The 25,389-nt window shown below is 39.7% G+C and overlaps 1 non-coding gene across 1 annotated transcript; it reads right to left on the reverse strand.

Annotated features, from left to right (window-relative positions):
* Nucleotides 1-23,100: 23,100 nt before the first annotated feature.
* Nucleotides 23,101-23,182, reverse strand: TRNAL-UAG (transfer RNA leucine (anticodon UAG)). Its single transcript has one exon. It is a non-coding gene; the product is annotated as a tRNA-Leu (tRNA).
* Between the last annotated feature and the right edge of the window lie 2,207 nt (nt 23,183-25,389).

Here is a 25,389-nt window from a genome sequence, read left to right on the forward strand (position 1 = left end):
CCTTATCATTCTCAATTATACATATTGCAAAGCACAGAAATAAAGCCAGAAGACATGACAGGACCAAAGCATTGCCAAACAGGACTTTCCACCAACTATAAGATTCTAATAAATGTTGTGGACTCTCTTACAGGAAAGAGCAGGCTCAGGAACATGGGGAACAGGAAAGCAGAAAGAGAACATTTCAAATCAAGTTAAGATCATGCATGTTCAAAACGAGAGATTTAAAAAACCTTCAAGACCAAACTCAGACTCCAAGGAGGAATCACCAGTTGAATGACAGGTTTGATATAGATCAGAGCCTGAACAAAGTCTGTATATTAGGAATTGTATCAATCTTCCCATTAAACAAAGCAGACAAGGCATAAATCTGACTCTTCAGAGAACTGGTAGATAAACCTTCAAAGCTTCCTGAAGAAATGACAGAATTATAGGAATTTGAAAGGATTTCCTATTAAACTTCCCAGTTGCACAGCATGCCAGATACATTCTCTAGACCTTATGGTGGATACATCCGGTAAAAGACATCCTCGCTTCAAGGTCTCAATCAAGCTAATGTCTGAAGATCTTGGTGAAAGAAAAAACCCTTAGACAGGAGGTCTATTCTGAGAAGGACAAGAGAACATCTGAACTAGGTCCTAATATCAATTTCTGTAAGGCCAACCTGGAGCAATTAGAACCACTAATGCCTGTTCCTACTTGATTCTGAATTTCATTCTGGGTAGCTGCACAAATAGAGGGAAGATATCCATCAACTTGAATGACAAAGGCACCACTAAGGAATCCACAACAACCACCCGAGGGTCCAGAGACCTGGCAGAATAGTGTGCAAACCTGTGCTTAAATTGAGAAGCCATAAAGTTGAGCTCTTGATTTCCCCAGTATCTCAAAATCTGTTCAAAACCTCTTAATGTTAAGGCCACTCCCCTGAATTAAGACATTGGTTCCTGCCTCATAATTGTTGACCCTGGAGACATAAATGTCTCAGATCACACTCTGAAACTTCATTGTCCATCTGATGATGTGTGACACCTGCTTCATCATGGCAGAAGTGTGAATTGTTTCAGAGGCCTCAAATTAAATCTGCCCCCTACAGGAAGTGAATTCTAACAGGGACACACACCCTCTTGCTGACTTGGAACTTCTTGCCTGGCTTGGTTTTAGACCAAGATGAGCTGGGCATTAATGAAGTCTTATGGGTTCCTGCAGCTTAAGTGGGTGAGAAGGAAGAGGCATTTTGACATCTGGAGTGAAAATATATATAGTATGAAAGAAGTGAAAATATTCAGCAGATTGTCCTTTGTCCTTGGAATTTTTGTTATCCTCTGTCCATATATCACCCTTAAAACTAGTAACTGTGTACTTGATTGCATGCAGGCCAGGCATCTTACCAGTGACAGAAGTCTTCTCTTAGATTCAATATTATCAAACCAAGATGTTAGACATAAGGTACGTCTAGCTACAACAGCCAAAACAGCACTTTATAGCACTATTGCTTAATATTTAATCTGATGCACAACAACTAAATCTATAGAAGTTACTTTAAATAGGTGACCCAGGGGAGAATTGCTTATGAGAGGAGGTAACCTAAATTGAAGGTACATGTCTGTTCTTTGCTGTAGAAGTAATAGGAGCAATAAGCTCAGCCATAACATAATGCATATATTCTTTAAATTTAAGGGTTATACCCCCCTGGTGGTCCAGGCTGAGGGTCAGTAACCCTTGTTCACTCTAACAGATATGTAAACCAGACACCCCCTGTCTAGAATTTAAAATATGCTAAAAGAGCATGAATCACACAGCTGAGACAGGGCAAACACAGGCACAGATTTGCAGACTAGGCATAAATTTGAGGGACTCACATAATCAGTAGATCTTTCATCAACCTTAGTTGAGGGTCCATGGACCTGAGCTGTACAAGACTGTTCCATAAATCATAAAACAGGCAGAAAGTAAGGCACAATATGTACAACTGAATGTGAAAACTACATTGGGGAATAAAACAATTATAACCTAGACACAAGCAATTCATAGCTCGTTAAACTCTTTTAATAATCAAATTAAATAGAACACTTTCAGATGCAAAGCATTTAACTGATATATAACAATAAAATGCTATGAAATGGAGAAATATGCTCTAACAACCCCAAAATGGCTTAGGAACATCGGATGTCCAGCAGCTAAGATGGCCATTGGCTCAGGAAGAAAGTTTGCAAATAATGCTGAGGAAATGTAGCACCTTCCTATGCTGCCTTAACCCCCTCCTGCCTTTCTGCCAAAGTCTCCAGACTAGATACTAGAGTAGAGATGTGAATTTGGACAAATACAAAGTTTCTCAAATATCGATTTAATGTAAAAATCTAGACATAAACAGCAAAATATTGATTAATTTCTGCAGTTTGGTACAGTAAGGTAGGTAAGGAGCAATATTATTTTGCTAATCAGTATTTTAAGCTAAAATATCAGTAATGATTGATTTCAGGGACAGCCTGTACAATCAGGCCTTAACCTAGCATAGGGAGGTGAACGACTAGGGGAAGCTCAGCCTTTTTCGATCACTTTGACTAGAGCTATTGGAATGTGCAGTTTTGTGACATTGTACCTCTGTGAGCTAGTCATTCTATAATTTATGTGTTTTGTTAAAATTAGTTGTAAATATTTGCTGACCCTAACCCTAACCCATCATAAATTATAGTAACAAATATGAATCCAATATTCGACCAAAATGAAGGTTGGGAATAATCTGAAATTACCCTTTCAGATGTAACACATTTTTTGCCTGTGCAAAAAGAGTAACCATTAGGAAATAAACTTGTGTGAGAGGAGAATGGGTAAGAGATGAGGATAGAAAAAAGAGAGACCAATTAAAGAGACATGATTCTCAAACATTTTCTCTTTTTGTTGTAAAGAAAATGTTTTTAAGTCGAATACAGTTCCCATGCTGGATTAAACAAACTTTTTTTTTGTGTGAGTTGTCCCTAACAGCCAATGAGCATTAGAGTACTGGGTCCCTGTTGTACACCATCAAACAAGTCCTGTTAGCTGCAAGATAATTTTAAACAGCGTTAATTTAACCTTACTTCATGCAAAAATTATTTTACATTTGTAAGTGCTGCTCTCTCATTTCCACGACCAAAACATTGTGAGCATAATGTCCCTTTAATTAGCAAATTTTAATATCTGTAATTAAAATACCCACTGGGGATATCTATTATCATTAACAACCATTGTACACCTCTCTGCTCTATCCATAATCCATAATGCACATCCCTAAACATTTCACAGACCATCATGAAAATCTCAAACTTTTTCCTCTTTCTAAATGCTTTATTCTCGTCAAAGACAATCATGCTCTTTTTTTTTCTTTTTTCTTCCTACAGACCATCATGTACCCTTCTGTCCTCTTTGTTCTCCTTAAAGGACCAGTCAACACATTAGATTTGCATAATCAACAAATGCAAGATAACAAGACAATGCAATAGCACTTAGTTTGAACTTCAAATGAGTAGTAGATTTTTTTATAACAAATTTCAAAGTTATGTATATTTCCACTCCCCTTGTACCATGTGATAGCAATCAGCCAATAACAAATGCATATACGTATAGTCTGTGAATTCCTGCACATGCTCAGTAGGATCTGGTGACTCAAAAATTGTAAATATAAAAGACTGTGCACATTTTTTTTAATGGAAGTAAATTGGAAAGTTGTTTAAAATTACATGCTGTATCTGAATCATGAAAAAAATTAATTTAAGCTGAGTGTCCCTTTAAAGATCATTACGCACCTTTCTAATTCTTAGCCCCTCCCCCATAGCGCATCTCACATCTCTCTCCCCTTGTCCAAATACTATCAGAATTGACTCTTCTTTGTGATAGAGATTATCACCTTTCTGTTTTCCCTTTGAGCCCTATAGAAATTGATTATCATAGATTCTTAAGATCAAAAATACAGGACATCACATACACCTCTACTTTCTCTCTTTATGTATAACAAACATTAAGCACATACATTTGTTCTTTTTTAAAAGTTAATAAAGGGCAGATATTCAGTACAATATATCTTAGCACTGGCTCTGAGAGGTAGTATTATTAAGCATGGAAGTGTTAATACAACAATATAAAATGCAATTAACATAAAATCACCCAAACAGAAAATATCTACTTGTCTCACACAATAAATAAAAACAACCTAATCTGATGTGCAAAATATGCTTTAAGATCTACAACATAAAGTATCTAGTGAATTTCAATTACATGCAAATAAAAGCAATAGTTTAAAATGTGTTCTTAGAATTAGCTTGTAATGTCCTCCAAAAATGTTTGCCAGGAAAATAATGCCACCCAACATATGTCCACAGAATGAGCTCATACATGTACCTCTAATAAAGCAAATCATTGTAAACAACCAGCACTGTTGTGTGCTGGAAATATGTGTAAAATGTTCCAAAGTTCAACACATCATAATGTTCTTCAAAAGTATTACTATTTTAGCTCAATATAGATTTCTGCTGTATAGTAATAAGTTGACAGCAGTTTGTTTCAGGCCTGTCACTGTGGGTCTTTGTCAAGTCTACATGCTGGTAAATGTCCTTACACATTAAAACCATTAAATGAGGATGTCAATAGGGTGAACTGATCCAGAAGTTATTTTTTTAATGGAATACAGCTTTAAGAATCAATGCATAGGAAAGACCTGTAAAATCACTTGCATTATTTTTTATAAGTAACTAGATTTTGATCCCATGAGAAACTGCTGTTGATGGAGACCAGGTGTCACTGTGTATCGTCTCTGTCGCTGTCAACAGCTGCTTGATAATGATCCAGTTCTAAGAGGAGATATGTGATAAATTAATATGCATGCTTAATGTATATATTTAATATAGTGTATTTATGGCAAGTAGATAGGGGAACTGCATTTATAATTATGAAGTTTCCGAAGAAGACAAGCAGACAGTCTCTTTACTACTATGCATTTATTGTAAACAGACTCACATTTGATGTTCACTGTCAGACATCTTCCTCCAATATGCACATATGATTGCTGTATCTCTTCCAAACATTTCCAAACTTCCTTAATCTAAAACAGAACAGAAAAGTCAGGTGTGTCTGTTCCTAGAATGCTCTGAACAGCCATCTACAGAAAATGGTTGTGGACAAACTACTGAAAGTAAACTGCACCTATAGATGGGATTGCCAGAATACCCCATATTCACTGTATTTTTACTCAGTGGAAACATTTCAGTCAATTTATGTATAAGCAACAGAGCCGGCTCTGTAATTGGAGCAGGTGGCACCAGGGGTGGCACATAGGGAGACCATAATCTGGCAATTAGTGTAATTTTTATTTAGAAAAAATAGTTGCATATGGGGTCTATTAGCTGGGAATCAACCTGCATGTAAAAATTTAATTTGCCAAAATACTGCTGACTTTGGTTGGGGTTAGACTGTAGCGAATTGAGAATTATGGCCATCATTTCATTCTTGGACCCAGAAAGCTCGGTCTTGAGTCAGCCATATAAATGCTCAATTACAATAAGTACTATAGTATAATTGTAGATTTACCCACTTTCATACCTGCCCCTTTCAGAGCAAATGGCCTTTTTTTGGGGACAGCATCAGTTACACATAGGATATGCAGTGATGCACCCAGTCCACATCACATCCCAGCCTGCCCATTAAACACCTGTGGTCCATCTGTTCTGCTTTGGGACCACCCAAAAAAACTATTAGATCACCACCCACAAGTCCCCAGACCTCCCTGTCCCAGAAAGGCTCTGGGAAATGTTGAGAGAAAGGTATATACTTGTGATCTATCCAAACAGGGTTTTCCGTTGTGAAGGTGTGATAATGCTACACATGAGAATGATAATCACTGCAAACACTGCAGCAGTGGCCATTGTACCAACATATTCCAGCAGTTTGTGTAATAACATTCTATGTAATCTCTGATCCTTTATAAAAAATTCTACATAAACCCCGCCCCTTAAATAAACTACCTTTTTATAGTATACCCTATTTGCTCCACTTCTTTAATCCTAGCTTCAGTGTTCCCTAATAAAATGTTGTATCATATTGATGATTAGTGATGAAAACTAGCACAACTAATGGTCATCTCCTACAATATTTCCTACATAAAGAGAGAATGGGGATTAATGAGACTCAGAGGATTCTCACAATAAGTCATAAGTGAAATGGGAGCAATATTCCATACAGTTGAAAGACAATTCAAAATGCACCTTCTCTCCTTATATTCTCTCCAAGATATCATGGGACAGAAAGAAATAGTATTAGATTTAGCTGCAACCGAGTATTTATATAAATCTCATTGAATATTTTTCCAGTGAGCTACAGACTGACATAAAGATTTTCCCCTTAGTCTCTAGAATGGATTTTTTGGTCATTCATACTATTGCCACCTTAAGTAAAGCAAGAGAAACTACATCAACCAGAAAAAAATATATAGTTGTGACATAGACAGCTTAAACCCTGACTAGTTAAAAGGACATAAAGTTTTTCTTTCATGATTCAGATAGAGCATGCAATTTTAAACAACTTTATAGCTTACAAATATATATTTTGTTAAAAAGCAGGGACATAAGCTCAGGAGGGTTCATGTGTCTAAAGCACTATATGGCATCCATTTGTAAGAACCCTAGATGGCAGCACTTTTTCTTGTCATGTAGTGCTCCAGAAATCCACCTTGGCATCTCTTCGACAAAGAATATCAAGCAAATTTTATAATAACATTGTATGGTTCTGTCTGAATCACAAAATAAAATGTTTGGGTTTCATATCCCTTTAATAGTAAGCCTTTCTGATTTTACGTGTCTTGGTATATTTGTTTGAGAGGTCTTTCTTTGTTCCCATACCACATGATTTTAAGCATAGGTTCTTTCTCAATATAACCCACTTACCATACTTGTCCACAGGTAGGGAGGGTGGCAAAAAGGTCAAGAATAACCATTATTGCACATGGTGTTGTATGGCAGTTGTGCTGACCCATTATAGTTACTTTAGTTCTAGATCCAAGACAGGGTGCACTGCAACATCTGGAGGGAAAGGGAATAGTAGAGATTATTATTATTATTCTTTTTTATAAAGCGCCAACAGATTCCGCAGCGCTGCCCATGGGTACAAGGATAACAGTTAAAATCTAAAAGCGCCAATTAAGGCAACCCACAAAAAAGAGAGAGCAGATAATTATAAAAAATATGAAGTTTTATTCAATAAAATGATTTTTGTAAAATGTTTTTATAAAAGCAATATATGTATATTAAATAAGATGACTCAATCAGAAAATCGTATAAAAAGAATCCAAAAGGGAATATATAAAACAAGTTTCTATAAATTAACAATTCGTCTATAGCCCAAAATGTATGTGATTGGCCAATCAATTGTTATAAATGTTGTAAGGTAAATTATAAGGTAAATGTAAACCAGATATGTTACAGCAAAAACAACAAGGTATTAATTACTGCTTTTAAGCGCTTTTAAGCAGTTTTAAGCAGTATTATTATTTACTTAAATATCTATTGCATTTCCATAATAATTGAGATCATGTAGTTAATACCACTTGGAAATGTACACATAAAATATCAGATATTCAAATAATATTGTCCAGTAGTGGGTTCAATAAAGAACAATGTTTCAGATTTGTAGTGATCCAAAAAGTGCACTTGATACAACAGGTACCTGTTAAATTAATCTTTTACTCCGGTGTTTGAGTCCTCATACCTCCATGTGAGAACTTACGCCTCTTGTGAAGACCAAATGTCTCCGTGTGAGAAACTGTAAAAAGCTTGCTTCCGCTGATCTTGGAGCTTAGCGTGTACCCAGCGTCTGTACCACTGTGATCCCCGAACTTCGCGCCTTCTCCAATTGAGGCGGTGATTGGTTTGCAGATGGGGGAGTATCACGCTTAGGCAGTGGGAAGCCGGCTCTACAGCTGATCCTTCTGTTCAGTTAAAGGGAGATCCGCAACGCGTTTCCGCTGAAATTGACTTCAGCCTTTGTCAAGCTTGACAAAGCTTGGTGACGTCTCTCCTAACCCTGGCCCTGCAGCAATCACCACACTTTTACACTCTCGCTCTGTCTCCCACTGCAAAAACTCTAGGTCACGCAAAACCAATAATCTCGTCTCCATTAACACACAGCGCGTATCCCCTCTGTTTTCTTGTGCCCTCTGGAATGCTCGCTATGTCTGTAACAAACTTACAACTGTTCACAACCTGTTTGGGCTCACAGAGAGGTGCAGCAGAAACAGAGCATCGAGAGAGGTGGATTAGCCTGGCAGATGCATTTAGGATGGAGTGAAGGGGAGAGAGGCGGGAGAGAGGGAGGCCAGATAGTAAGTTATTACAATAGCCAAGTCGGGAAATTACCAGGGAGTGAATTAGCAGTTTAGTAGTTTCAACACTCAGAAACGGACACATTTTGGAGACATTCCATAGGTGGTTGCAGCAGGATGAAGAGAGCAATTGGATGTGGGGAATGAAGGACAGATTTGAGTCAAGTGTGACTCTGAGGCAGTGGACTTGGGGTGATGGGGAGATAGTGGTGCCACCAACAGCAATGGAAAAATTAGAAACTGGAGTAGAGTTAGAGGGGGGATCAGAAATAGTTCGGTCTTGGACATGTTTATTTTTAGGTGGTAAGAGGCCATCCAGGATGAAATTTCAGATAAGCAGTCGCTGATGAGAGAATTGACAGAAGGAGAGAGTGCAGGGGTGGAAAGGTAGATCTGGGTATCATCAGCATAGAGGTGATAGTTGTAGCCATAGCTGTTGATAAGTTTACCCAGTGGAGTAAACTCCAACAGACAGAGGCAATGGAGAGGAGGAGTCACCAGCAAAAGAGATGGAGAAGGGTCTGTTAGAGAGAGACAAGTGAATCCAGCAATAGAGCTGAGAGTCTGTAGGAAAAGGGGATGGTCAACCGTGTCAAAGGCAGCAGAGAGGTCAAGTAAATGAGTATAGAGTAGTAGCCTTTGTTTTTAGCAGAAAGGAGATCGTTAGTAACCTTGGTGAGGGCAGTCTCAGTTGAGTGTTGGGGAAGGAAGCCAGATTGCAGGGGATCAAGCAATGAATTGGAGGACAGGAAGTGGGTTAGGCGATCGAAAACTAGTTTTTCAAGGATTTTTGAAGCTAGCAGGAGCAGTGATATGGGGCGGTAGTTTGCAGGAGAGTTACAGTCAAGGAAGGGTTTTTTGAGGATGGGGGTGACCTTTGCATGTTTGAAGGAGGCAGGGAATGAGCCGGTAGAAAGGGATAGGTTGGATATGTGAGTAAGAGCCGGAGTGAGGGTGGGAGACAGAGAAGGTATTATATGTGAAGGAATAGGGTCAAGTGGGCAGGTAGTGAGGTATGAGGAAGACAATAGGGAAGCCACTTCACTCTCAGTGGTTGGAGGAGGGTGCAGAGAGCGGCAGAGGGGGGAGAATGGGAGCGAAGTTGGGAGATTACAGGCTTGTGTTGGGATGTTTCTTTGGATGGTAAGTGTTTTATTGTAAAAGTAGTCAGCTAGGTCTTGAGCACTGAATGCAGATGAGGGTGGTGGTGCAAGTGGGTAAAGAAGATAGTTGATACTTTTAGGGTTTGAGGAGTGAGTGGTTATAAGAGAAGAGAAGTAGGTTTGCTTAGCTAAGTGAAGGGCAGAGTTGTAAGAGTAAAGAATGAACTTATAGTGCATGAAATCAGGTTCAGAGCAGGATTTCCTCCAGGCACGTTCAGCAGTGTGGAAGCATTTTTGTAGGTGGCATGTTTGCTGGGAGTGCCAGGGCTGGAGCTGATGACATGGGTATTTGCGAAGTTGGGGCAGAGCGAGAGTGTCACGTGCAGAGGAGAGAGTATTGTTATAGTGGGTTATAGCAAGGTCAGGGCAGGATATCATGGAAGTGTGGAGGAGGCGTATTTGAATAAGGTTGGAGAGTTGGGGAGGGTCTACAGTGTGCAGGTTTCTACAGGTGCGGGGGCGAGGGTGGAAGTAGGGTTTGCCTGTATATTAAGAATAAAAGTTAAGCAGATGGTGGTCTGTGATAGGAAATGGACGACAGGCAACAACAGAGAGAGAGAGCAGAGATAGGAGAATACCAGATCAATCGAGTGTCCATCGCAGTGGGTAGGGAATAGGGTGGATTTATTGAGTGAGAGAAGTTTAGAGGCAACAGAGGCAGATGGGTTGTCAATGGGGATGTGGAAGTCCCCCAGAAGTAGGTGTATTTGTAGAGAGAAAGTAAGGAAGCCAGGCAGCAAAGTTGTCAAGGAATTGGGAGGTTGGCCCAGGGGGGCAATAGCTAACTGCCACTCTGAGAGGGGGGAGAACAGGCGAATGCAGTGGACTTCAAAGGAAGAAAAGGAGAGAGATGGAAATAGAGATAGGTACTAATAGGAGCAGGAGGGGGAGAGTAAGATGCCAACACCGCCACCATGTCTCTCACCTGGCCTAGGTGTGTTGCTAAAGTGAAGACTACCATGTGTGACAGCAGCAATGGAAGCAGTGTCAGAGGAAGTTAGCAAGGTTTCAGTAATTGCTAAAAGGTTGAAAGCATTGGAAACAAACAGGTTGTGAACAGTTGTAAGTTTGTTACAGACATAGCGAGCATTCCAGAGGGCACAAGAAAACAGAGGGGATACGCGCTGTGTGTTAATGGAGACGAAATTGTTGGTTTTGTGTGACCTAGAGTTTTTGCAGTGGGAGACAGAGCGAGAGTGTAAAAGTGTGGTGATTGCTGCAGGGCCAGGGTTAGGAGAGACGTCACCAGCAGCAAGCAGTAGTAGCAGTGAGAGTGACAGAAGGTGAGAGTGAGATTTGTAGGGGTGCATATGACTAGACACAGGAGATTTAGAGCGGGAAGTGTTTCTAAGGAGACAGAGTAGTTCATGAGAGGACAGCATAGGGGATGAGAGAAGGGAGGGTGAGATATGGCTAATGTGTGGGTTGTTGTTATAGCGACATGCAGTGAGTTTTAGGAGAAGGGTAGACAGAGAGAGCAGAAAAGACATAGAGAGTATAGTGTATATGTATAGTTATTAAGTTTACCTGTTAGTGGGACTGCAGTTTCCATTTCCAGTTTCTAACTCCAGTGAGTAACTCTGCCACTTCTAACAGAGCCACTTAGAATCAGAGAGCCACAGTTAAAATGAAGAGACCAGAAGAGACCAGAGATGTGTAGTAAAAGGGCTGGGACTGAGGGCCTGATATTCAAAACCTTGCCGCTCAGGTGAGATTATCTAAGAAGTCTTGTCGTTACTATGAGGACCTTAAAAATAATTAGTAACACAAATTTTAACTTGAGACATGTTTATATTGCTATGTAGTGTTTCTTATCTGAAACAGAGATTCCTACAATACAAGGTCTAAAAAAAATCCCAAACATTTTGTGTAATTTCTCTCCATGCCGTTGAGGGTTTGAATATCATGCCCTAAGGGAGATGACCTGCACCAAAATAAAGCATTGGACAGAAAGTCACTACAGCTCAGGATAGTAAAGTGGGAAGCTGTCAGGGAAGGCAAAGCATAGTGAGAAGATTGTGTGAATCCATGTAATATGGATCCACATTTCATGAGAGCAGTGTTGTGTGGGCTGTGTTAGTGAAGGATACAAGCATTCTTTGTTTAATTAAACAGACATGAGTAAGTGTATAAATAAAAAGAGAGAAGTGTTCAACCTGTGAACGAACAATAGACGTACGTCTGTTGTTTTTCTGTTTCTCTTGCTCAGAGAGGGAGTGCATGGTATTTCGGGGCTGGACTGTACTGTTAAGTCAAGATCAGACTGATATGCTACAGGAAAGTTCTTCTCTGTGAAAGGCACATGTTGAGCAAAAAGAGGCTGATTCTTGGGTGGTGACTAGTCATAGAACAAGCTATTGTGCTATTGTTCGTTCTGAGGTTGAGCGCTTCTCTCTTTTTCACTGTCCTAAAAAGGGCATTCAGCTCTTTTACAAATTGCCCAATAAACCCTAATCTAAAAAACAAACACCACCCAAATTTTTTTTTTTTAAAAACCTAACACTAAAGCCCCAAATAGGTTCTCATGGTTTCAGAAGTCTAGCGGAGAAGGTCTTCTCCCAGGCGGGTCCATCATCTTCATCCACAGGGAAGGCGGTGCGGAGCGGAGATCCAGAGCAGTCTTTCCAGATGTGCGCGGAGCAAAGGCGGTGCAGAGCGGAGGTCCGGAACGGTATTTCCAGATGTGGCGATCCTTGGCGGCGGTCATCAGCGGCAGCGGTCCTCGGCAAAGGCGTGGAGCTTCCTCTTCATGCGATCGTCCACCACACACTGAAGATTGAATTCAAGGTACCCTATATTTATTGGGGCACCTTGCACTCCTATTGGCTGAAATTTTAAAAATTAGCCTATAGGATGAGAGCTACTGAAATCTTATTGGCTGATTTAAACAGCCAATAGGATTTCAGTAGCTCTAATCCTATTGGCTGTTTTGAAAAATTCAGCCAATAGGAATGCAAGGTACCCCAAATTCATTGCATTCAATATTCGGTATACGAGGGACATCGGATGAAAAGAAGCCTCAATGCTGTTGAGAACCACTGCCACCGCAAGGACTGCCGACACCGCCACAGATGACCACTGCAGAGGAACACCACATCTGGGAAGACCGTTCCGAACCTCCACTCTGCGCTGCCTTTGCTGTGTACCAGGATGATGGACCCGCCTGGAAGAAAACCTTCTCCGCCGGACTTCTGAAACCGTGAGTACCTATTTGGGGCTTTAGTGTTAGTTTTTTTAAAGTTTTTTTTTGTTTTGTTTTTTTAGATTAGGGTTCATTGGGCAATTTCAAAAAGAGCTGAATGCCCTTTTAAGGGCAATGCCCATACAATGCCTCTTTAGGGGCAATGGGTAGTTTAGGTTTATTAGTGTTAGGTTTTTTTATTTTGGGGGTTTGGTGGGTGGGGGGTTTTAATGTTAGGGGGGACTTTGTTTATTTTTAATGTAAAAGAGCTGATTTATTTAGGGCAAAGCCTTTTAATGGCTATTGTTAGTTTAGTATTAGATTAGGGGGTGTTTTTATTTTGGGGGGGGATTTTTTATTTTTATAGGGGTATTAGTTTAGGTATAATTTTATTATTTTGGATAGCTTTGTTTATATTTTTTCTCTATTTTTACCTTTTTTTTTGTAGCTTGTGGGGTTAAATTTTTAACCCTCTGGGCAGGCTTATCAACTGGTTAAATGTATAACTTTAATACTTTTATTGATTTATGATATTTAAAGGTACACTCAAGTCAACATAAAGTTTTATGATTCAGATATAGCATGACGTTTTAAAACACTTTCCAATTTACTTCCATTATCACATTTTGCACAGTCTTTTTATATTCACACTTTCTGGGGAACAAGATCCTACTGAGCATGTGCACAAGCTCACAGGGTATACGTATACTAGCCTGTGATTGGCTGATGTCTGTCACATGATACAACGGGCTGGAAAATGGAAGAAAAAATATATTTGTCAGGAAATAAATCTACTGTTTATTTGAAATTCAGAGTAGGTGTTAAATCATTGTCTTTTTAGTATGTACTTATTGATTATGTCATTCTACTGCATAGAGTGGTCTTTTAAACCTAAAGTCTTCTCTTTCAATTCTTTACCTGACAGAGGTGGCTGCATAGTGTTACTCATCAGTGTGATGCGTGTCACTCTGGCAGCCAAAGGCTTTATTTTAAGAGGTGGAGGGGTAGATGCAGGTGACATCATCTAATGCAAGTATAGTTTGAAAACCTTTCTGTGCCTATGTTTAATTTAATTATAGAATGTTGACCTGTGAACATGCTTATAAGCCTAATACATGAATGTTTGTATGGTTTTGTAAGTTTCATTTTTGTTATATCAATTTTACTACAGTTGAATTTCATTATTGACCTCCCAAATGTATGCTGTTAAATGAACTAGTAGGTTTTTCCCTTCAGGCTAATAAACATTGAGAATATCTTTCCACCCCTGCATATCCTTCCTGTGATAACCCAAATATACTATTTTGCCAACAAAGGAGTGAATTTTATGTCCATCTGTCCTGTTGATCATCTCATGTAACAGTGGTTTGCAGCTATCAGTAATTCACAAGCAGGGCCTTCTACCCTTAATGCCTATCAAGGTAGGTTCTTTGTAATTGTATACATAATGTTATAATGCTGCATAATATGCTTTATAAATAAATGGTATATAGAAATACAATGCCTGCATACATTATGTTGTATTAATACAATTAATAAATATACACTGACTTCTTCTAAAGAAGAAAAAAAAACAAGATGAAATTAGAAAAAACATAAATTATGTAAGAACTTACCTGATAAATTAATTTCTTTCATATTGGCAAGAGTCCATGAGTACGTTTGGCAAGAGTAGAAATAACCGCATCAACTTTGGGGATTTTTCCCCAAAACTCCAATCTAACTGTTGGCAAAAGATACAACTTTTTAAACCTAGAAAAAGGAATAAAAGAAATACCAGGCCTATTCCATTCCTTTGAAATATCATAAGGAACTGGATAAACCTCTGGAGTAACCACAGGAGGTTTATAAACAGATTTTAAACATTTACAAGTTTTAGTATTACGTGGGCTAGTTTCCTCAATATCCAAAGTAATCAACACTTCTTTAACAAAGAACGAACATACTCCATTTAAAAGAGATAAGTAGGGGGGAACTTCCGGACGGTGGCCATGACAGGATGCAAAATTATCAGCTCCTATAACTCTCTGCACAAGGATGTGTGAAATCCCTTTTTTATCTCTCCATCGCATATACCTCTTGGATCTAGGATATACAGTAAAGCAAACTCTTTAACACCATACTATTATCTTTGGAACAGAGATAATATCCAGCGTACCGGAATGACATAAGGGTTGCGGCCTACCATCTCACCATCCCCCCCGGCAGAGCATTAATTTGCAAAATAATTTTTTTTTTTGGCGTTAACAACATCCGGAAATGACGCAACTCGCGTCATTGCAGACACAACCTTGTGCAAGGAAACCCGGCATCAAATAAGACACCGGAAATGACGAATTTGCGTCACCGAACGTACCTTCACGCCAAAAAGATTCTTGCACCAAGAATGACGCAATAAACATCAGCATTTTGCAACCTCGCAAGCCTAATTTTGCCCACGAAAATTAATGAAAAAGCAGTCAATTTGAAAAAAGACTATACCCCAGGTAAGAAAAAATAACTTCCAAAATATGTTTCCCAATTTTGAAACTGATAGTCTGCAAAAGGAAATATACATAAACCTGACTTATGGCAAATTTAAGTACAATACATATATTTAAAACTTTATATTAATACATAAAGTGCCAAACCATAGCTGAGAGTGTCTTAAGTAATGAAAACATACTTACCCGAAAGACACCCATCCACATACAGCAGATAGCCAAACCAGTACTGAAACAGTTATCAGTAGAGGTAATGGAATATGAGAGTATATCGTCGATCTGAAAAAGGGAGGTAGGAGATGAATCTCTACGACCGATAACAGAGAACCTATGAAATAGATCTCCCATGAGGAAAACCATTGCATTCAATAGGTGATACTCCCTTCACAACCCTCTGACATTCGCTGTACTCTGAGAGGAATCGGGCTTCAAATGCTGAGAAGCGCATATCACAGAAGAAAATCAAGCACAAACTTACTTCACCACCTCCATAGGAAGCAAAGTTTGTAAAACTGAATTGTGGGTGTGGTGAGGGGTGTATTTATAAGCATTTTGAGGTTTGGGAAACTTTGCCCCTCCTGGTAGGATTGTAAATCCCATACGTTACTAGCTCATGGACTCTTGCCAATTACATGAAAGAAATGTAACTACATACTTTTTTTATGTCCACTTTCTCTCCTGGGATGAAGTATATGGAGTCAGGCTGTCTGCATTATACTAGGTCCTTGCAAGTGATATACACTAGGAACATAAAAACATTTGTGTGCACATGTGGTTTTGTGGATTTCAGCTGCACTAACGTCTTTCTAGACCTTTTATCTAAAATCCAATCCATTAGAAGAGCTGTGAAAAGTGTCTTGCATGAATTTTCTAGGGTTATTTCAATTAAATAGAAAACTATTAGAAAACAGTTATTGCAGGTGTTTTTACTGGCTCCTAATTGTATTAACTTCAGCAATACTTTGTTATCACAAAATTTGACAGTGGTATTCTAATCCATCAGAAAATACTTTTTAAGCAGAGTTTTCAGGATTTTTTGATTTTTCTAATTCAACAACCACTAAAACAAGCACCTTTTCCTCACTCTTTCCTCAGCTTTTTATAATTTTAAAGTTTTGCTACATGTTTCTATTATTATTATTAATAAACAAAATATAAAGTACCATAGGACTGAAAAAGAATCAGCAGCAAGACACTTAAAACTTTGAGGGACAACGCCAATTAGACACTGGGCATGCAGCACCAAGGAGCAGACAAGAGGCAAGGGCAAAGGGCAGCAATAGTTATTAATCAGAGAAGTGAAGTACAGGGGATTCGGCAATCTTGTATCAAGGAGCGATCCAAGTCAACAACAGGTATCATTTAAGAGGTAAAGTAAAATCGGGTGAGGCAAGCTGGTAACAAGAGACACTCCAAGTCAGCAATGAATATCAGTTCAGCAGACACCTAAATAAGAAAGTTCAAGGCTGTCAGGATACCATAAGCTACTGTCAGGATCTCCTAAGCTCTATTCATGCTAAAATACAAACTGCAGGGTGGAGATGCTGTTGGTGTCTTCCCTCACTGTGCCATACTTGGGAGAGTCTGTTTTGCTCTATTTGTGCCGCTGGAGGATGTTTACTTGCAGGGTTTTTTGGAAGAATATTATCATCAGTATGTGTTTCTCCCAGCTCCATCCACCCTGTATGTTAGCCAATCAGGGAAGTGCTTTGTGCCTATATATTGAGCAGCCTATGCCTTCACACCTTGCTCTGGCATTAGAGTCTTTCCTCTTCTTGCTTCCTGTTTGTTGCTGGATTTCCTGCCTGTGACCTTGCCTAAGTTTGGATACTTGCTGCTATCATTTAAATCTTAGACTACCCTAACCTTGTCTCTGCATGTGGCACAGTTACTACTATTGATTGGACCTTATTGCCTGATGTGCCTATTTGTTTACCCTGTCTCCAGCACTGCCTTTTTCTGCAGCTGCTGCTAGCTGTATTCAGCACCCTGGTATCCCCTTGTTTGGCCCAGAAGTGGGCACTCTCTTCTTTTGCTTTGCCCAGATGGGGGAATCTCTTATTTTGCTTGGCCCAGAAGCAGGCAATCTCTTCTTTTGCTTGTCCCAGAAGCGGGCACTCACCTTTGCTTAGCCCAGTAGTGGGCACTACTGTCCTTGGCCCTGAAGTCGCCCTTTCAGTACTTGGCTCTTGTCTGTCTAAACTTGCACATTAAAATCATCTATACTGATTTGTACAGTTTTCTTCTTTTAACTCGTGCTTGTACCTGCTTCCCAGTATGAACTATTTCAGGACATTACTTGCTATTTGCCTGCATAACTTTCTCCTAATAAACAGGGTTGTTGTAAATATTTAAATCTTCAGTCTATTCCTATGCAATCTATCCCATTTCCTTCTAACCCTGCTATTGGGCTCCATCCTGTTAAAGAGGCCAGAAACATGACAAAGGCCAATTTTAGCAGCAAGATTAAAACAAAAGTGCACCCAGTTTTAAAGGGCCACTGTAAGTAAATATTTTCTATGCCTGTTACTAACTAACTACCCCAAATACGCTTTTTATCAATAGCACTTCATTAACATATCTCTACCGTATATCAGAAATCTTGTCTGAAAATTTAATTGTTTTCCAAACCCACTCCGTGGGTGTCCTTTGCTCTGTACCAATCCGTTTACAATACCTAGGCTTCAAAATGGCGCTTTAAACACAAAGTTATTGGTTTAAGTATCTTGAACACTCAGTGCTGAAAATAGTGGGCAGGATAACGTGACATCATGGGTGAATAAAATATATAACTTTTAGAACGTTATAAAACTTTGTTTTGGAGAAAATATAGGTCAGTAGGTTTTAATTAATGTTTATTAACTTTAATATGTTAGTTGTTTAGCTTAAAAATTATAACAGAAAGTAATCCTTTAAGCAAGAGAACAAAAAAAAAAACAACTTATGAGATGTAGAATGTTGTTTGACCTTTAAAACAAAAAAAAAAATAGCCAAAATAAAAAGATTGCAATGATGACATGCCAGATGGGGCAGAAAAAAATTGAAGCAACTGAGGTGCTAAAAAATTATGAGATGAAAAAACCCCAAGAAAACACAGCAATGCACAAAAAGTGATGCATCATGTAAACAAAAACATCCTAGAGAGAGAGTCTGAAATCAGCAAAAATAATGTGGTTTATTGGATAATTAGGGTGTAGGGAACGTACATACACACATATATAATACTGAGAAAAAGTTTTAGACAGTTGTGAAAAAAATGCTGCAAAGCAAGAATGGTTTAAAAAAAATGTTAATAGTTTATTTTTTATCAATTAAGAAAATGCAAAGTGAGTGAACAAAAAAAAATCTTAAAGAAATAAACATTTGGTGTAACCACCATTTGCCTTAAAAAAGCATAAAATCTTCTATGTTCACTTGCGCAAAGTGAAGGATTTTGTAGGCATATAGTCAGGTGCATGATGAAATAATTATACCAAACAGGTGTTAATGATCATCAATTTAATATGTAGGTTGAAACACAATCAATAACTGAAACAGAAACAGCTGTGTAGGAGGAATTAAACAGGGTGAGTAACAGCCAAACTCTGAGATGAGGTTGCTGAAGTCAGTTTAATATCAAAAGTTACACACAATGGCAAGACTGAGGACAGTAACAAGACACAAGGTAGGTATACTGCATCAGCAAGGTCTCTCCCAGGCAGACAGGGGTTGTCAGGTATGCTGTCCTAGTTCTTCTGAAGAAGTACAAAGAAACTGGCAATGTTGGGGACTGTACAGTGATCGACCAAGGAAAGACAGATGAAAGACACTTCATGTTTATTTCCCTTCACAATCGCATTACATAAAGAGACAGAAGAAACTGAGGCTGCCTAAATCCACAAAAGAATTGTGGTTAGTTCTCCAAGATGTTTGGAACAAACTACCTGCTGAGAATAGTTGATGCTGTTTTCACACCAAATATTTATTTAATTTAGATTTATCTTTTGTTCACTCACTTTGCATTCCAAATCCAGAATTCCAAAATCCATTTATCAAGGTGCCAACTTGTTTGCTTCTCTATTAGCATATCTGTCCGCTTTGACTTGCTAGAAGTGTAAGCTAATTTATCAACCATATTTATTTAAATAACTATTGAATCATATTGCGTCAGATTTGATGCGATGATCAGTGAACTAATGATAACTTTGGCATGTAAATATTTGAATTTAATAATAATGAGAAGTGTACGTAAATGCTCACGTGAGTTGCCTGTGAAGTTTAATAAATTAATTGTTTGTTGCATCCAAATTGACACGGCAGTTAAGATGGCTTCTGGAAGTTATGTAACCCAGTAAGGAAAAACTCGATCTGGAAGAAACATCCAATTTTCTCATGACCAGAACAACTTACTTGTGCACAAGATATTGGAAAATTGTGATATGGTGTTTGGGTGTAAAGCTAAGCTAAGTCGAGCAAAAATATAATTAGGAGTAACAGTACTGACAAGATGAGCGAACAGGGACCTTACAGGAAGTATATAGAACATTGTAAAAAATATTTTAATGATATTAAGCGCATCACCAAAGCCAAGATTGCTTGAGAATAGAGGTATGCTAAGGGTACCGATGGAGGCTAATTTATTAGATTATGAACAACAAATGCTCCAACGTCTGGGTAACAAGGTCATCAAGGGAATAGCGGATGACTGTGACAGCAATTAACTTGTTTCATGTTAGTTAAATATATGTGTTTTCTTTTTTCCCCAATACCTTTTAATCTAATATTTTATGTCTTAATAACATTACAGTTATGTGTGCTTTTGATTTCTTAATTCCTTAATTAATAATTAATTGAACTGACAAATACTTATTATATGTTCATACTTTCATTATGATAATTTGATTCAAATTCTAAATTGACGCTTAAAATCAGATCAATATTTATAAACCTGATGCCAATAATTGTCTTTCTTGTATTTGAGCATAAAGAATCACAATAAGAAACAAAACTTTCCAAGATAACAATTTAATATCTAAGGAATGCATAGGCTCAAATGGAGCCCCTTGAATAACTTCAAGAACCAAATTCAGACTCCATGGAGGAGTAACTTGTTTGAACCAAGGCCTGATCCTGACCAAGGTCTGACAAAAAGATTGTACATCTGGAACATCTGCCAGACGCTTGTGTAACAAAATAAATAAAGCAGAGATTTGACCCATAATGGAACTTGAATCTCCTGAATAATTTTATTATTATTATTCTTTATTTATAAAGCGCCAACAGATTCCGCAGTGCTGCCCATGGGTACAAGGATAACAGTACAATGGAGAAACAATACGATAAAAAACAAAATTTTACAGACAAAATACAGGGGGAATTGAGGGCCCTATTCCCATGGGAACTTACAATCTAGATGGGTAGGATGATGGGAAACAGGAGGTGGGGACTGCAAAGGTGAGAATGATATTAGTGAGGAGATAGAGGGCAACTGTTAGTTAAGTGAAGTTAGTTTGTTAATAAGTCGGGTGATAAGCTTCCCTGAACAGAAAAGTCTTTAGGGAACGTTTAAAGGAGGAGAGGTTAGGGGCAAGTCTTACAGCACAAGGTAGTGTGTTCCAGAGGGTTGGTGCCGCATGAGAGAAGTCCTGTAGTCTAGCATGAGAGGAGGTGATGGTAGAGGATTGAAGAAGCAGGTCATTGTTGGATCTTAGGGGGCGGGCAGGAGTATATTTTTTGATAAGTGAGGACAGGTAGGGTGGGGCAGCATTGGTGAGGGCTTTGTAGGTCAGGGTGAGAATTTTGAATTTAACTCTGTTGTGAATGGAAAGCCAGTGAAGGGACACACAGAGGGGTGCAGCAGAAACAGAGCATCGAGAGAGGTGGATTAGCCTGGCAGATACATTTAGGATGGATTGGAGAGGAGAGAGGCGGGAGAGAGGGAGGCCAGTTAGTAAGTTGTTACAGTAGTCAAGTCGGGAAATTACCAGGGAGTGGATTAGCTGTTTAGTAGTTTCAGCACTTAGAAACGGATGAATTTTGGAGATATTGCGTAGGTGGTTGTGGCAGGATGAAGAGAGCAATTAGATGTGGGGAATGAAGGACAGATTTGAGTCAAGCGTGACTCTGAGGCAGCGGACTTGGGGTGATGGGGAGATAGTGGTGGTGCCAACAGTGATAGAAAAATTAGAAACTGGAGTAGAGTTAGAGGGGGGAATTAGAAGTAGTTCGGTCTTGGACATGTTTATTCTTAGGTGGTGAGAGGCCATCCAGGAGGTAATGCCAGATAAGCAGTCACTGATGTGAGAGTTGACAGAAGGAGAGAGTGCAGGGGTGGAAAGGTAGATCTGGGTATCATCAGCATAGAGATGATAGCTGAAGCCATAGCTGTTGATAAGTTTACCCAGTGAAGAAGTGTAAATAGAGAAGAGTAGAGGACCCAGGACAGAGCCTTGAGGTACTCCAACAGACAGAGGCAAAAGAGAGGAGGAGTCACCAGCAAAAGAGACAGAGAAGGATCTGTAAGAGAGATAAGAGTGGATCCAGGAGAGGGCAGTGTCACAGAGCCCAAGAGAGCTGAGAGTCCATAGGAGAAGGGGATGGTCAAACAGTGTCAAAGGCAGCAGAGAGGTCAATAATGTTGACAATCCTTTCTCCAAACCCTCGTGGAAAGAAGATGAAATTCTAGGAATCCTAACTCTACTCCATGAGTAGCCTTTGCACTCACACCAATATAAATATTTATGCCATATCTTACGTTAAATCTTTCTAGTAACAGGCTTACTAGCCTGAATTATGATCTCAATGACTTATTGAGAAAAGTCCTTCTTGGATCAGAATAAGTGTTTAATCTCCTAGCAGTCAGCTTCAGAGAAACTAGATTTTTGTGAAGGAAGAGCCCTTGAATTAGAAAGTTCTTGCTCAACATAAGTCTCCAAGGTTGCAGAGACAACATCCCCAGCAGATCTGCATACTAAATCCTACGAGGCCAAGCTGGTGCAATGAGGATCACCGATGCCCTCTCCTGCTTGATTTGAGCAATGACCCGAGGAAGAAGCGCAAACGGCGGAAAAAAGGTCTGCCTGCTCAGGAAGTCCGCGACCCAGTTGTCCACCCCTGGGATTGGATCACCGACAGATAGCAAGAATGGGCCTCCACCCACTGAATTATTTTGGTTACCTCTGTCATCTCTAAGGAACTCTTCTCGTTCCTCCCTGATGATTAATGTAGGTCACAGAAGTTATGTAGTCTGACTGGAACCTGATAAACTGGACTGAGGCAAGGCCAGAATAGCACTGAAGACCGCTCTCAGCTCCAGAAACTTATAGGAAGAAGAGACTCTTAACTGAGTCCAAACCCCCTGAGCCTTTAGGGAGTCCCAGACTGCTCCCCACCCTAAAATTCTAGTGTCTGTATTCACAATCACCCAAGATGGTCTGCGAAAGCAGGTTCCCTGGGAGAAATGAGCTCAAGACAACCACCATTGAAAAGAATCCTTTGTCTCTTGCTTCTAGAAATATTCGAGGAGACAAATTGGTATAATCTCCGATCCATTGCCTGAGCATGTATAACTGCAGAGGTCTGAGATGAAACCGAGCAAACGGAATGCTGTCCATTGCTGCCACAATCAGATCGATTACCTCCATGTACTGAGCCACTGAAGGCTGAGGGATGAACTGAAGGGCTAGACAAGAATTTGATTTCCTGACTTCTGTCAGAAAAATCTACATTGATAGGGAATCTATTATGGATCCCAAGAAAGTTACCCTTGTAATTGGTACTAAGGAACTCCCTTCCACCTGTGAGAATGCAGGAAGGATAACCCCGTGTCCATGTCGGATCTTGCTTGTTGTAAGGATGGCGCGTGGACTAGGATGTCGTCCAGATAGGGCGTTACTGCAAGGCCCCATAACCGAAGCACCACCAACAGAGATCCCAGAACCTTTGTACTGGCAGCAGTGGGATCTGAACCCACGCCTCCAGAGAGACTGGAGCCTAAATCCAGCGCCTTAAACCGCTCGGCCACGCTACCATTGTGAAAATTCTGGGAACTGTGGCAAGACCGAGGGGAAAAGCCATAAACTAGAAATGTTTATCCAGAAAGGCAAACCTTAGGAGCTTGTGATGAACCCTGTGAATAAGAACATGCAAGTATGCATCCTTTAACCACTGTTGTCCCAAATTGACCCTCTTAGATCAAGGGGAGAATGGAACGAATAGTTTCCATCTTGAAGGATGGTACTCTTAGAAATTTGTCTAGACTCCTGAGATCTAAAATTGGACTGAAGGTTCCTTCTTTTTTTGGGAACCACAAACAGATTGGAATGAAATTCCAGACCCCGTTTCTGTATCGGAACAGGAACAAACACTCCCAGGTCGGAGAGGTCTCCTACACAGTGTAAGAACGCCTCTCTCCTTGCCGGGTCTGCAGATACTCTAAAAGTAGAACCTGCCTCTAGGAGGAAAACTTTTGAACTCTAGTTTGTATCCCTGGGACACTCTTTCTATCGCCCAGGGATCCTAAGCGGAGAAGGAAGGTCTGTCTCCTACAAGATCCCGTTCCGGATCAGGGGCAGGTCCTTCATGCTGTCTTTGATTCAAAAGCAGGCTTCTTGGATAGTTTTCCCTTATTCCAAGACTGAGTGGGTCTCCATGAAGGTTTAGAGTGTTCCTGCTTGGAGGCGTAAAAGGAAGAATTTCCTTTGAAATTTCGAAAGGAACGAAAATTACCCTGTCGTCCTTTTTGTTTATTTCTCTTATCCTGAGCGAGAAGATGCCTTTACCTCCCGTGATATCAGAGATAATTTTCATTAAGCCAGCTCCAAACAGGGTCTTCCCCTTGTAAGGAATTGCTAACAGCTTAAACCTAGAGGACAAGGTTTTAACCATAAGGCGCCTGAAATATTTGCTCCCAGTTGATAACTTGCAGGGAAGCATCTGTAAAAAGGAATTAGCTAGTTTAAGAGCTTTTATCGTATCCTGGATTTCATCCAGAGAAGTTACCATCCTGAGAACAGCGCATCGAACCTATATGCACACTAGTGACGGTAGCAATGCACACAGCTGGCTGCCATTGAAGGCCCTGGTTTACATAAAGATATTACTCCATCTGAGTCTGAGAATTCCCCCTCAGATACTATTGAAGTATCTTCCCCTTACAGTTACAAGGAAGAAACATTCAAAATAGCAACTACTGACTCAATCATCCTAAATGATTGAAAATATGTCCTTTAGTACTGTTTTCTACCTGCATGAAATGCAGAGAAACTCCAGGTGGAGTGTCAAAGGAAGTACAGGGCTCTGCATGTGGGCCATACATTTTTGTGACACTATAGGAGAAATTGTGGAATAGCTTGTCCCCTGTCAATAAACTCCTAAACAGCAAAAGTCTTAGTAGGAGTAGGTTCAGAAAAGAGTGACATTTTTAATAAAAATTAACACATGAAAACTGTTACTGTCTCTTTAAATTTTAAAATGTAACATTTTTGTTTTCTCTTTAAGTGTTAAAGTGCAGCCATCTTTATTTTATTCAGGAAAGAAATGACTGAATATGTACAGGAGGAACTTTAGTACTGTAAAAACTCCCTCTACCTCTCAGCTTGACCCAGCTGAGGAGTCAGACAGTCTCTCTACTCAATCCTGAATCAACTGTAGCGCTGTCCTTAAGCGCAAGCACTCAGACATAAATTCCTCTATTCCTTCCGTAACCGGATGTGTGAGGAAGGACGTGCTGTCTGTAAAGTAAAAAGTCTTAAGTTCCTCCCGCTCCTTCCAATAACCGGAAGCGCTAGGAAAAGGAGGTGCACAACTACATTGCGGCCATTTACAAGCGCCGCCCTTCGTGGGCATTTCCACAGTCATCTCCCGGTCACCATTATTTAAGTACAGCCACCGGGAGCAACGAATGGACTGAACAACTTCAGTATAAAAGCTGCTCATTCCAATTTGTTACAGCTAAACAGAAAAAAACCCTCAAACTGAGCTTGCTAAACAGCTCATTGGAATTTAAATATGTGATCTCCTGAACAGCTTCAGTTTAACCAGCTGCTAGTCCGATTGTTACACATAACAGAGAAACCTCACATTGCTCTGCCTTAGTATGTAATCTCCCGGTCGGCTATTATTAGATATGAAACCATTGGGAGATGAGTCACGTCACATTCAACCCCAGTGCCTGCCTCCTAGCTGCCTTATAGAGTCCCCTAAAACATAAGGAGAATCTGATAAACCCTTAAACAA

The sequence above is a fragment of the Bombina bombina genome, chromosome 1, assembly GCF_027579735.1.
Source record: "Bombina bombina isolate aBomBom1 chromosome 1, aBomBom1.pri, whole genome shotgun sequence".
Classification (NCBI taxonomy): Eukaryota; Metazoa; Chordata; class Amphibia; order Anura; family Bombinatoridae; genus Bombina; species Bombina bombina.